We start from the raw sequence: 14,104 nt of genomic DNA on the forward strand, positions 1-14,104 counted from the left end.
TGAAAAGAAATGCTAGCAGTTCCGAAGACATCGCCCGATGCTCAGCAGATGACAGATCCTAAAGGCCTAGCCCGGGCCAGTAATTCCTAGTTGGATCCTAATAAAGTTTATGGCCTCCCTGTGTACGAATACAATCGATGGATGAAGAGACTTAGAAATGGGACACATGCGACTATATACGTTTTGATGCATTGTATTTGCAGATTTCTGGTTTCTGCTTAATCTCTAAGGATAAGCATTGTGCTTGTGCAGGAGTATCTTAAGGGGCTTGATGTAAAGGTCCTGCCACAAAATGCTACTATATAGGTGTGACAATGCTTCATGGTGACATACACATACATGTCATTTGACAGGTTACGCGGCAAGTAACTACATTTTTCGAGCGTCTACTGGTGCATTGGCACGCAGTACCTTGACACTGTGTACTCCTCTTATAGTTTGGCGAGACGGCAAATGTACATGACGGCGATTCGGGGTGAGATAAATTGCTCTTAGTCGAGATTCAGGTTTGGCAAGTGATTCGACATTGGAGGTTAGATAAGCAGTTTGTCATGCAAAGCGGTGGCATGTTGTCCTGCACAAACGATCTTGCACAAACAGACATTTCTTCCTCCAGAATCGAGTGCATACGTGGCAACAAAGTCCAAAAGTGCGCTAGGTAAGAACACGCCTGAAACAACTGCTGGCACTGCTGTTGAGGTGGGGTGGTCCACTTCGCCGTCTTACAGCCGCTTCACATGTGCATGCCACCTGCATTTTTTTTTGGACAAAGGGCTGTATGTTTTTCGCTGAGAGCCCGCCGTGCCGCATTCTGCGCTCGAACGCCTCCTTTTCGCGCAAGCCTTCGTTGCGTTCACGTTGGGACCAACGACAAACGCTTTCTGCACTTCATTTCTGTAATGTCTTGCGGACACATGTTTCTTTTGCTCTTACGAAGGCACGACAATGCGCCTGGTCTTACTGCGGGCTTTCACGACGGCGGAAGAGGGGGAGGCGGCTTGGCTGAGCGTGCAGCCATATATATATCACAGGCCTCTACTATATACAGCGTCTCTCACATCATATCGTTGTTTACGGGGCATTAAACTCCAGATACTACCTTTACTATCTCCAGCTGACGTGCTGGCCTGGAACAAAGGACGTAACTTACGTTATATACGTATCAAAGCATCCGGGTTGGTTCGGGTTCTCACCTTCTTGGCTGGGGATTAAAGCTAAAGAGCACAGCTTGACTCCAATCTTATTCCTTTTTTTTATTTTCGCAACGCCGGTAATTGACATTTATATGTGGTGGGCTCAACGCATGAAACATCACATCTTTTCTGCGCTCTTTTTTTTCATGTCATGAACAAAGCTGGGTACAAAGCTAGGTACTGAACAAAGCTGGGTACCAGTAACCGTAAAGTGTCTCAAAAGTCTTGCCATATCGAACATTCTCGCGTTGAGCAGTTGATATAATGTCCTTTAACCAGAATACAGGGGCGTCAGTGATAATAGGGTGGGTAAGTTTTATGAGTTGGATGTTGTTGAAGTTTAGAGCAAGGAGTTCTCTTAATAAGCATGGCTATTTCTGTGTAGCAGTTGTTTAGAAACGACGAGAATAGGCAGTTTACACTCCTTAGATTTAGGTATTTGGGTATTCTGAAGCAATGGCCTTACTAAGAGTACACACGCCGATATTTTACGCCATTTACTGTACCATTTTAATGTTTTGCACTTTCCTAAAGATAAATAAGCTTTTTATCCTGTGCTACATTTTCCAGTAATGCTTGACGTAAGGAGTTGATTACAAAATGTTCGCGAAAGCAAGTATCAAAGCTTCCAGGAATTTCTAATTATTTTTATTTCACCTAGCTTATTGCTGGTGCGTTGCTGGCTCAGCTGCAAAGCCAAGCACATAGTTGGTGCTTGGTGCACCCGTTTCCAAACTAGTCATAGCAACTTTCTTTACAACTTTTTACACACTTACACACATAGCGGATCACTCTATTCATTCCTTTCCACAAGAAAGGACACATATCTGTGCCTGGTAAAAGAGACAAAGAGACTTGAAAACGTTTTACAAAACACTGCTTGCTGGGAATTCCTCATTACATGGGCAACAGACAATCGATTTTCACACTGATATGCCCTCTAAGAATTCTCTTTTGGCAACGGAGAGATGGAAGAAAATTTTACGTAAGCATTTTAAGGATTTAGTGTACGCACGTGTTAAGCAAGAAAAAGTTTACTTTTAACTATTTAAACCGAGCCTCATATGCTAGTGTCCTAACTCGTGATATAATGCCCTTTTTATAAAACACTTATCTGCAAGAGCTTTACAATGAGTTTGCTAGTAATTAATTGTGTCCAAATCAGGTTGTACTAAGAAAACTTCAAAAGTTCCAAAGCCGAATGTAATACAGAAAACAGGAAACTATTCTTTTGCTTTGTAGCTACATAGAGTTAACTAGGTCTTACTAATGCATTGAGGGACGCAGAGAAAGAAAGAACAGTAAAGAAGAGAAAGACATTGCCAACGATAGAGACGAAAAATAATGAAGCAATAGTAGTGCACGAAGGTTAAGAAACCTGCCCAAGTAACGATTCTTAAGGGCTTCATCGTGATCTTTTCCCTTTTTTATTCATGCACTGCTGACTCAGCATTCCAACAGATATATCTATTCCAGCTCATTTATGTGGAACCACCGGGCGCATTCAGGGCAGCAAAAGCACACCTAATTCAAAAGCTCCGTAGCTTCTCTTTCTTAGTTTTATTCTGCCTCGTTTCATCAATGTTCATGAAATGCGGTTTGAATAGTCAATCTATTAGAAGAGCTTCCACGAACATACAAGTTTAAAAAAGACAAAATGTCAGAGAATTCAAGTCAATGGTAGTAAAAGAAACAGCCTTACAAAAATTGGTACATGTGTCATGATTGAGTCAACTGGGAAACGGAGATATTTTCAGTTTGAGACATATCGCGTACGTGATCGTAAAGAGTTACCCTACTATGTTACCCTAAGAGAAGATGGCATTAGGGTTTGGTAGAAGGTAAACAGCCCTCAGTAAGGGTCGTTATTTCAATATTTCCGTGACATGTTAAGGTAAAAAAAACTGTGCCATGCGGCCAGGTCCTTCCCATAGTAGCACTTGCAACAAAACAACTTCAGACTAACAAGAATAATTTGTACTCGGTATCATTAACTACGCCAATGATTACGTAAAACCATGGGCACTGCTCGGCGCACAGAGGACAACCTAGGGTGGATGATGGTTAAAACGATTTACCAAAACCGTGTAGTTTCCCAGTATTCAGCACTCAGTCGCTGAAACGAACGTTTCCACACGTGGCGTTAGCTCCATCAAAAAGCATCTTTCATTGATGTTTGAAAGAAGGTCACATAACTTGCCAAAATGTTGACTTTGAGGCGGTGAAACTCCGTATCCAAGAATTTTTTTCATTGCTTTCAGCCTTCGTCTTAACATGAACTACCTCCTGATTTCCACTTTCTCGATTTTGTGCAGGAATTCTAGATTTTCGATGCACCCATTTTCTCTACTCTCAGCAGATATTCACACCTCTTTTGTTTCCGTTTCGGATCCGGCTGCCATTGCAGGTCCGTTTCCCGTTTCGATCGCTCGATACAGCACAGCATAAAACACACTAGGAGTATGATGAAAAGAAAAACAAAAGGACAAGGAGGTTAGCCAGTTGTAAAACCAGCTGCCAACTAAAAAAAAGAAAACAAAACGAGAACAATATTACTTTAGACGACACTACTTCAACTCTGTCTCTGAGACTAGTTTTGCGTGAAAAATGCAACGCTGTGAAAGCCTTCCGTGCCGAGGAGGGTTTTTGCCAGTGTCCCAAGACCTTTCCCTTCGAAAATGGGCATTTGTCAAGGCTATCGAACATCCTTGATAGTTTTTTGCACGTTCAAAGAATGAATGTAAACAGTTCATATGGATACCCGGCCACTTTGGAGATAGAGGCAATGAGCTCGCCCATGCCTATGCCCGAGAATTACTCTTCCAGACCTCCAACTCCGGCATATCGCACCCACCTTTAGCCCTGTGTATGAACCTGTTTCTCACATACGTAAAAATTCTGATACACCAAAGACTCGAAAAACAGAAACTCCTGCTCCCAGGAAAAAACCTTAGTAAGGAATCGCAAGTAGCGTGGCATCACCTGCAGTACCTGACCTACTCCAATCTATACAGGCTGTCTAAGATAAATACCAACACACACGCACCATGATGCACGCTCTACACCTCTAAAGTAGCCACCCTGTACCACACTGTATGGGAATTTCCACACAATCCACCTTTGCGATCTGAGACACCACACATCATAAAAGGGTGGAAGCCGGCTCTTCCGAGCTCGAATTGGAAAACCCAAGTGGCCCTCGTGGAACGTGCGAGGAAAGTGGACCGCAACAATTGGATTCCGGACTGGGGATATCACTAACCGATCTACTCGCGCGCTAAAGTGAATAGTTCTCTCTTGTTGCGTTCAAGCCTGGGCACTTACAAAGAAGGTGGTTGAATGTCCCCTCGCAACTACAATTGTCATATGACGGGCTACTGGCCATTCCCAATCGGAACTGGTAAGCCTTCTTGAATGTCACTCCCAGCCACAGGCGGCACAGGACTGTCTCCTCAGTTCTAGCGATTCCCGTCAAAATACGGAGTTGTAGATTCGAGCCCAACATGAGAAGACTTGAGTTGGTAAACTTCATCGAGTTCCACTGTGGGAGTGTCATTCAGGTGTTACTGAACGTAGGATTATTCCTTCTTGATAACGGTATGGGTAATAGAGAGATCATCAGCAGATTGAGCAGCTTCATATGAATATTCGCTTGCGTAGATAGCACAGTGGTCCGGTATCCACTGGTAGAGTATGTTGGGCATTAGTGATTAGGTAGAGTATGTTGGGTATTAGTGATTTTCTACTGTGTGGTGATGAAGCAATCTCGCGTCAGGGCGTTTGATTCATGACGATACGGTGACATAATTCCCTGGAAATCTGATCTGAAGTCGGATAAGACTGACCATGCATGCGTGCGGTGGTCCTTCAATTACGAACTCATGGACCACATGAATTTTATTGCACACATTTAACATGAACTGAAGGATGCATATGCACATTACTGTGCCTTTAGATTAAATTAGTGTCGTAAACTATAGGTACTAACATCAACAATAAGGTATATTTTCGAGGGTTTCGTTTCTTTGCTAGATACAAGCGAATGAATCCAACAGACATACCAAGCAAAGCACGAGCACCATCATTCATTAATTTCAATTACACAGCGGTACATATGGTGTAAATCTAAATATATAAAGTAGATAAAAATTACCATTTTGTTTTATAAGCTTTGAGCCTATCGCCTTCAAAGTACGCGCCCAACGCTTTATGAATTTAGCCACATATAACTCAAAAATAGTAGGTCAAAATCCCAACGATGAAAAAACGATATTCATTTACTTTATTTTAATTCAATTTACGTTATAATTGCTGCTCTACAGTTAAATGGAGCGACGAATGCGCCCTGTGCTTCTCTTGGCCCATTTGTAATGAAGATTTATATGGTACAATCAACAATAGCAGCACGTCCAATAGCCATTTAGTATACTGCGCTATTTAGTACTATCAACAGTAGCAACAGACCAAACAATTATTGTATTTTATTTTTTGATTACAGAAGACAAAAAGAGACAGAAATTAGGAGAAAGGACAGCTGATCCATCACTAGAATTTGGTGTTAGCGCACTCCAATGAAGTTGTGTGAGAAGATTTGCCTGCTTACCCCAGTACCATGCTATCCTTGTTGGAGAAATGGAAAAAAGACAGAATAAATAAAGAATCACATTAAAAAAGCGTTCTTTCGAAAAATTACACACAGTTGGGTAAGGCAGTCGACTTTGGTGCACCGTAAGCATCACAGCGTAAACAGCCATCCTTTAAAATTTTAGACTCCTTTGTTGAATTTTGTTCATTTCACTGTCGACAAAATGACACGGTAAATCACATCACCGAGGAGAAAAGTATTGAAGGCATGACTCACACCATTAAGAGATAAAAACTACTGGACCAGTAAATCAAGCTTGAAAAGCAGTGAAAACATGAGACACCTAATTCTGTTCAGAGTCTGAGAGAAAAGTTATAAAAGAAATCTTTAGTTTTTGTTCGCTTGGTTTTTATGGCGGGGAGCGGGCGGGGGCCGCTAGAACGAACAAAGGTGAAAAAAAAAACTTCCCCCCTACCCAAGAAAAGACATAGTAGAAGGTACATTGTTCCTTCCTCCACATGAGTGTCGCAATTTTGTTCAGTGGTTTCAAGGAATGACGGTCTCTATATGATGTGTGAATGGTTTAATAAAGCCAAGCGCGATGCCATCTCATTGCTTAGCGAGGACCTAATGACCCGGCACAGGTACGGGTGTCTTATATTTATTCAAAAGGTAAATGGAGACTATGACACCATGGAATATTCATGTTATGTGTATATATTCAACAAATGCAACCAATCGTAGTGATACGCATCAAATATGCACCCAAGTAGCCTCTGAGAACTGTACTGCCGAAAAAGAAATACTTAACCACTCCGTGATGCAGCCCGTGGTGCCAGAGCTTCGCCTGCAAGACTTCAGCGAGAAGGCCTTCACTGCGTTGTTGCGGCTTTTTATTCTTCCCACGATTGAGAACAGGGGCAGGGCTTCGCGAAGCAGAAAGAAACACGTTGTGCTGACTTAAAAAAAAATAACAATTGCAAAAACACGAGCTTTTAGGTGGTTGAGATTTTCTGTTCATGGGCAAAACGCAATCTTTAAGCGCATTCCCGGAGGCTGAAAAATAGAGAAGAAATGCAGCGTAGTTAACTTTTTGTAAGTGTTTCTAGATTGCAAATGCTTCTGTTATTTTTTTGACTTTCCGGACGAGTTGCGTTGGCCTACACTACCACTCGCTTTTTACTTTTTTCGTCTCCCTGATCTTCGCATTTAGGCTCGGGTGCTTAGAAACCTCTGAACAAACGTGCTCTTGTCGGAAGGACTGTGAGGGTGTACGAGGACTAAAGACACGTGGAGCGGTGAGATAATGTTCGGTTCCTAGTCAACGCTTTCGCACTGCGTCGAGCTGAAGTTGAAAGACATCATGTGCTTTCTTGAGTCCGGCTCAATGCTAGGGACAAAAGCCTTCATTGCTACATGGTCGAAACGCATGCGTTAGGCACCTGAAGTGAAAATGCACGAAATTGTATCTGCCTCTTATCTTTGCGTGTTTTCTTTATTTCTCCTTGTCTGGTACGACAGCCAACAATTTGCCAAGATCTTCGCGTGCCTGAACTGGTGAGTCAGGCTCCGCTACGCTGTATTTCCTCGCATGAACATAGGGTATACGGTGTATAAACTTAGCCAAATGACCCAATGTTAGTACACGTTAAAGAAAGCGTACTAAGCAAAAAAAATGACAGCAGATTCATGGAGTGCATGATGATTAGTGGGGTGCAGAATCTGTCAGGTCGTCTGCGCTGCCATCCGTCCGGTCGTTCTTGCTTCCGTCCGTCCGTGCAGCCGTCCTTCTAGAGAACACTCCAAGTAGCACCATTTCGCATCTTATCATCATATATTCATCATATAGAAGTACCGCCATCCAGCGGACATTCGAAGGACTAATCGAGAGGTGGCACGGCCGGACTAGAGGAGCGGCACGCGCACACTCTCTTATGGCCTGCGCTTAGTGTCTAGCGCACACCTTTCAACGCAGCTAGTTCATGGCATGGCGGCCCAACCCTCGCTAAACCTTGCTAAAGCAAAGGAGGTTACACCCAGCGAGTTTAATGGGGCAAACATTTCTGGTCAGATGGCGCTCAAAATGCGTCATTCTGTTACTATTTTTAGTAAACGTCATAATCAAGGCAAATTTCATTGGATTGGAGATTAATCCAATGATACTCATCTCTGTAGGTTATTTCATCAGAAACAACTATCTTTTTATGTATGACTAAAGTGCGCGGCTTTCCTTCTCCATTCAACTGAGTGCGCGTGTGCCGCTCCTCTAGTGCGGTGGTGAAGTGGTTACCTACTACTACAACGCACTACTACTACTACTACATACATTGCGGACGCACGACACACGCCTCAAGGAGCTTTGCTCCTAAAACTGCCGGTGCTACTTCATACTGTTTTACTTTTACTATTACCATGTAGTTTGTCTCACGTATTTTGAGACATGTAAGCAGAACAGCGACGATATTTTTTCACGTTTTTCTCGCATCTTGTTCGTTCTCACATTGTACAGAACCCCCTCCCCCCACTAAAACTAATGATCACATATTTCGTTTTTTTTATTTCATTGGTGGTGCCCCCAATTTTATTCAAAAGAACAATCAAGCCAGCCACATTCAAAAGTCACAGGCACCATCTCATTGGGGGTAGTATACGCAAATGGGCTTCACTGTCAACAGGTCTTTAAAAACCAGCATTTTATCTCTATTCTTGGGTTCCGTTTCATGCGGGTGAAGTTCTTGTAATTTTTAGGGGCGAAGCTTTTTAAGACGTTGATCTGTACATCTCTTGTATGTGTGTAGCAGTAGGTAACCACCGGTGGCACACACCCACTCTAGAGCGCGTATGTGCCACAGGGTATGCGAGATGGGAGATGGCGGTACTTGAAGTGTTCACTAGATGGAAGCACGGATGGACGGACAAACAGACTAGCAGGCGGATGGATGGATAAATAGACGCGCGGACGCACGAACGCATGGGCGCATGAACAGACAGACAGACAGATGGATGGATGCACGGAATCACGAATGGACGCACAAACAGACGTATGGACGCACGGATGGACGCACGGATAGTCGCGCGGACGGTCGCGCGGGCAGACGTAAGCAAGAACGAATGAGCGTACGGAAACACGGACGGGCAGATGGACCCATTGCCCCACACATCATCATTCACTCCGTGGATATGCTGTGGTTTCTTTTCTCACACCTTACATGTACATGTTTTAGTGCTATGTAAGTTCGCGATGAATGATCAGTCAATCGGTTGTTGCGAAATCTTCAAAAGATATACATGTTCTTATGGGAACGTAATTGCACTGAGGAGTGCTATATATGTATTTATATGCATGTGTACATATATGTTCAGTTGTGTAACCACGTTTTATGTGTTGTTAAGTAACTTTCTGTTTTAGGTCATGCGAATTGTGTGACTTGGTTACGCGTTCCACACATTTCGTTGTGCGAAGTCTTGCATTGTTCATCTTCCCACCCTACCGAAGTCCCCGACTAGTGATTGTAGTATTTCTGAATGCATAAATAAATAAATAAATAAATGAATAAATAAATAAATAAATAAATTTATTTATTTATTTATTTATTTATTTGACCAAGTGTAATCACCAAAGAAGACGCTGGGGCCTGATCCCCAGCGTCTTTCTTGATCATTACACTTGGCCATGACTGCGAATGCGTGCAGCTAACGGCAATGTGTCTGCTGGGCGGGCTTGGCTGCGTGATAGCGGTTGGCCCTGACTACACTACAACATGGAGTGACGATCGTCGACAAAGCGTCTCTGGTGGACAACACCGGCTGTTTTGCGCTGTTGCATGGTGCGCCTATGCTTGGGCATCTGTCAGTGTGTTTTCTGCAGGGCAAGGATGACCCTTGCGAGTGACACAAGGGCCATCCGACACCATGAATCAGACAACTCTGTCGCCTCAGTTTGCCGGTGTAGTCGTTTTCGGTGTTTACGAGTCGATCCGCGAAATGTATGAGTTAACAAAAACCATGGTATAGTGATCTACGAGGTGTTCAGTTGACGTGACGGGAGTCAAAACCCTGTAATTGCTGTCGTCAGCAAGCTCGCAAATGGTGTAGTTAGAATGATCAATGCTAGCACCATCTACACGGGGCGCATCGACAGGCTCGGCTATGTTGGCGTCTCAAGATCTTGACAAAACATTTAGATGTTCGCCGATTAAGTGTTCGTATGCATTGGCTTCGGAAAGTGAAACGCTTGCACACTCGATCAACGACTATGGCGAAGTTTGCACCTATGACGCCGACTGGCCAGGGACGATGTTTCTGCTATATACAGGCAGGTCTGGTTTTTAGGATGGTAGTAGTTTATCGGCTGATAGTTTTATGTCTTTAAGCATGATCAGCTTGGGGTGTGTGACTATGAGAGCAGCAACTTGGAGGTGGTGGTGATCTGTGGCAAGAACGTTTGATACCTGAGTCCCGGCGCAGAATGACAGATCTGAACCGCAAAGCCAAAATTGTGTTCTGTTTCTGTGCCTTCGGCGGGTCATTCAGCCCAGATGTCTCAGGATGTATTGCAGGTCACAATGGTGTCAGGATGATCCCTGTAACCTGACTAACTGGAGTGACGCCCGTCACTAGGGCCATGTGCAGTATCGGTCTCTGGCTGCGATGAAACGGAGTTGGGTAGTGAGAATGTGTGAAATAACATGTTGCGAGCTGCAGTGCAAAACTGCAGTTTCAAGGTAAAACCCTTCCTTACCTTCATCCTCGGAGGCGGTCTGATTAGGCTAAGCGGTGACAGAAAAATTGTAAATGAACATTGCGGCACCAAGCTGCTCACGTTATATTTATTTGAACGACAAGATTATGCCATGACATGGGTGTAAACAAAAGCGCCGTGCCATGTGCACCTTATGTGGCCAATTTCACTTAACTACATAAATGATATTGTCGCAGTGCAACGCGAACAAAAGATGACAGCAGTTTATGGCAACGAAAAGAGCGTGTTCAAGATCAGCTGTACAGCAAGACGCCTGCTTCGTTGTCGTCCCGAAAACCGCCTGACCCACTAGCTGGAATTTACAAAACATTCCTATCATCGTTCTTTTTCCTATAAACACGTGTCACTTGCCCCTCCTTATAAAAGCATCGCCCCGATGCTGATTCAGACCCACAGTACTTTTTTGCAGTGCAGTCAGTCGCTCACATACGGCTTCATACGCACTACAAGCACAAGTTCAGGCTAGTGCTGGCGACGCATCGGGCAGTGGACTGTCGGAGACGACCTCGCAGGTGACGCCACTGAGCTGGCGTGATACTCGGTATGGCCCTAACTATCACCTTAGCAGCTTCTCGGACAGTCCCGTTTTCGTACGTGTGTCCAAACCCACACTATGTCACCGATTTTTTACGTTACAGTTATATGGCGAGCATTGTAGTGGCCTGCGTCGTAGTCTTGTCGCTGGCGGATCCGTAAGCGGGCGAGCTGCCTAGCTTCTTCCACGCGTTCAGTGAACACGTCAGCGCCTGTGTCGGTAGCGTCCCATTCCTGTGGCAACATTGCATCCAGCATTGTCCGTTTCTCCCGTCCGTGAACAAAGCTGAATGGAGTCGTGCGAGTCGTTTCTTGTTTAGCCGTGTTGTATGCGAACGTGACATAGGGTAAAATTTCGTCCCTATTCTTATGTTGGACATCCACGTACATCGACAGCATGTCTTCAATCGTCTTGTTGAGGTGCTCAGTTAGTCCATTCGTTTGCGGGTGGTACGAAGTGGTCTTATGGTAAGTCGTTCCACTAAGCATCAGGACGTGGTCTAAAAGAGCTGCCGTAAGTGCTGTTCCGCGGTCTGTTATCACGATAGTCGGGGCACCGCGGGGTAGCATAATACTTTCTATGAAAAATCTTGCCACTTCTGCTGCGGTGCTCTTTTTAATAGCTTTTGTTTCGGCATACCTGGTTAGGCAGTCTGTTGCGACTATAACCCAGCGATTCCCTGCAGTAGAAGTAGGAAGGGGTCCCAAAATATCCATTCCTATCTGGTCAAACGGTGTACGTGGAACCTGAACTGGTTGCAGCTGACTGGCGGGTCTTTTGGAGGTGGAGCGGGTGGGGAGCTTCGAAGGGTGGTGGCGTACGTCATGGGACGTTGCTCAGGGGCAGGATCAGCTGTCGAAAATGCTTGGCGGATTTCGTCGCGGACGACTTGAGTGACAGATGCCGTGGATGTATCCACTACCAGAGTCCACAACCTTTGCAGTTCTTCACGAACAATCTCTCTAATCATGTCGCGCAAGGAGCTATGACTGTCAAACGTCACAGCAGCAGCCTTAATTTGGGGGCTGCTGCACAAGCGGTCATATTGTCGGCAGCGTTGGTGAAGGGCCCGCTCGAGAGCCGACGCTTCTTTGATGAAGTTCTCTACAGTGCTTGGCGGGTTGCGCAGAAGTCCGGCGAACAGCTGCTTTTTCACGCCACGCATGAGGTAGCGCAACTTCCTACCTTCGGTCATCTGCGTGTCAGCCCTCCGAAATAAACGTGTCATGTCTTCGGCAAACATGGCGACCGTTTCGTTGGGTTTTTGGACCCTTAGCTCTAGTAGTTAGTGGGCGCGCTCACGTCTGTCGACATTCGCAAAAGTTTCAACCATCTGCTGGTGAAAGTTGGTCTATATGGACAGGCTGCCTTCTCTGTTTTCGTACCAAGTACGAGCGCTGTCATCAAGATAGAAGTAGGCCCGGCCGAGCTTTTCCTGAGCAGACCACTGGTTGATCTTCGCAACACGATCATAGTGATCTAACCAGTCTTCTACATCTTCGTGTGCGCCACCACCAAAGCGTTCAGGCTCCAGGGATTGAAAAAACGTTACCTGGGATGAAGCGAGGGGACTAGAAACGTTTGCCAAAGTCGACAATATTATCCTCATAAACAACGACGCTGCTTTCCTGCTGTGCGCACATGACACCTGTCTTTTTACTTCTAGAAAAAAGTTCATCTAAAATTGTCGACAGAGCCCAAAGCGTACTTATGAATATACTGTGATTGTGGATTTCATTTGGAAAAAAAAACAAAAGATAGATTTCTATATCTTGAGGTACGGGAAATAATCCTCATGAATCTGCAACGCTTGACGGGATACCTGTGGAAATTGTGGAGAAGCATAAAGTTCTAGGCGTGACTTTTTTCACTGATATGACATGGTAATGTCATGTAAAATTATTGTCAAAATTCTTATCGCGTGCTGCTGGTGTTCTGTCGTGACGTCGGCATTTTCTCCTGGGAAAAGTTGAGGTGAACATCTGCCAAGCTCAGTTTTCCTCGCACATAAGGTACTGCCTGTTTGTCCGGGGCACTGCAACTATTGCAACTTAAAAATAATTCACTCATTGCAAAAAAAGCGCTGCGCCATATTGCAATTGTCCCACGCAGTTTCTCTGCAGGTTCTTGTGCCACTGCAAAAAAAAAATACTCAGTGTGAAACACATGTACAAGTTTTGACTAATTTATAACTACTTCCTTGGAAGGAAATCATTCCAAATATTTGCTAAATATTTGTCAAACATAAGTATACAACACGCGGTTTCACAAAGCTGAAGCTCGGACAGATGGCTTGTTCCTCGTTTTCGCACAAAATATTTCCTACACTTCCTTAGATACAAGTTACCCTACCTTCTTCATAAACGTGTAAGTAGTGACCGTAATGGTTTTGTGTTTACAGAAAGAGAAATTCGTGAATTTTTCGTCACCCTAGCATAGTATTCTTTGTAATGTACTTTTATTTATTTATTTATTTTTATTTATTTATTTATTTACAGATTACCTACATCGCCATATGGGCATTACGTAGGGAAGGAGAACAAAACCGATCCGTACAATGAAATGCGTAGCAAAACACATAAACACACGCAAAAAATCCCCGTGACGTTTATAAGGACACAAGTATGAATCAAGATAAAGATACATCTTTAAAACACATAGTACATATATAATCCAAGCAAAACTTCTCAGCATAGAAAAAATTAAAATTTACTTGTTATATTAACGAAGCAGTCAGTTAAGCTGTTCACTCTCTTACTGTTTGGGGGAAAAACGAGTAAAGACAAAGTGTTCGATTCGCATTTGTAGGTAGAAATATTTTTCCTATTATCACAGCGGGTGAATGTGAAGGGTGGTTCAGCAATGTAAATATGGTGATTTATTCCTGCGTTAGAGTGATATGTCAGGAGCAATAGTTTAAGCCATAGTTTCTGTTCACGTACGCCCAGCAGATCCCATCCTAAAATGGCCATCATTTGCTAAACCCTGGTGTAGGGGCTATGATTATTTAAAACAAACCTTGCTGCTTG

Source organism: Rhipicephalus microplus, chromosome 3 (genome assembly GCF_043290135.1).
Source record: "Rhipicephalus microplus isolate Deutch F79 chromosome 3, USDA_Rmic, whole genome shotgun sequence".
Classification (NCBI taxonomy): Eukaryota; Metazoa; Arthropoda; class Arachnida; order Ixodida; family Ixodidae; genus Rhipicephalus; species Rhipicephalus microplus.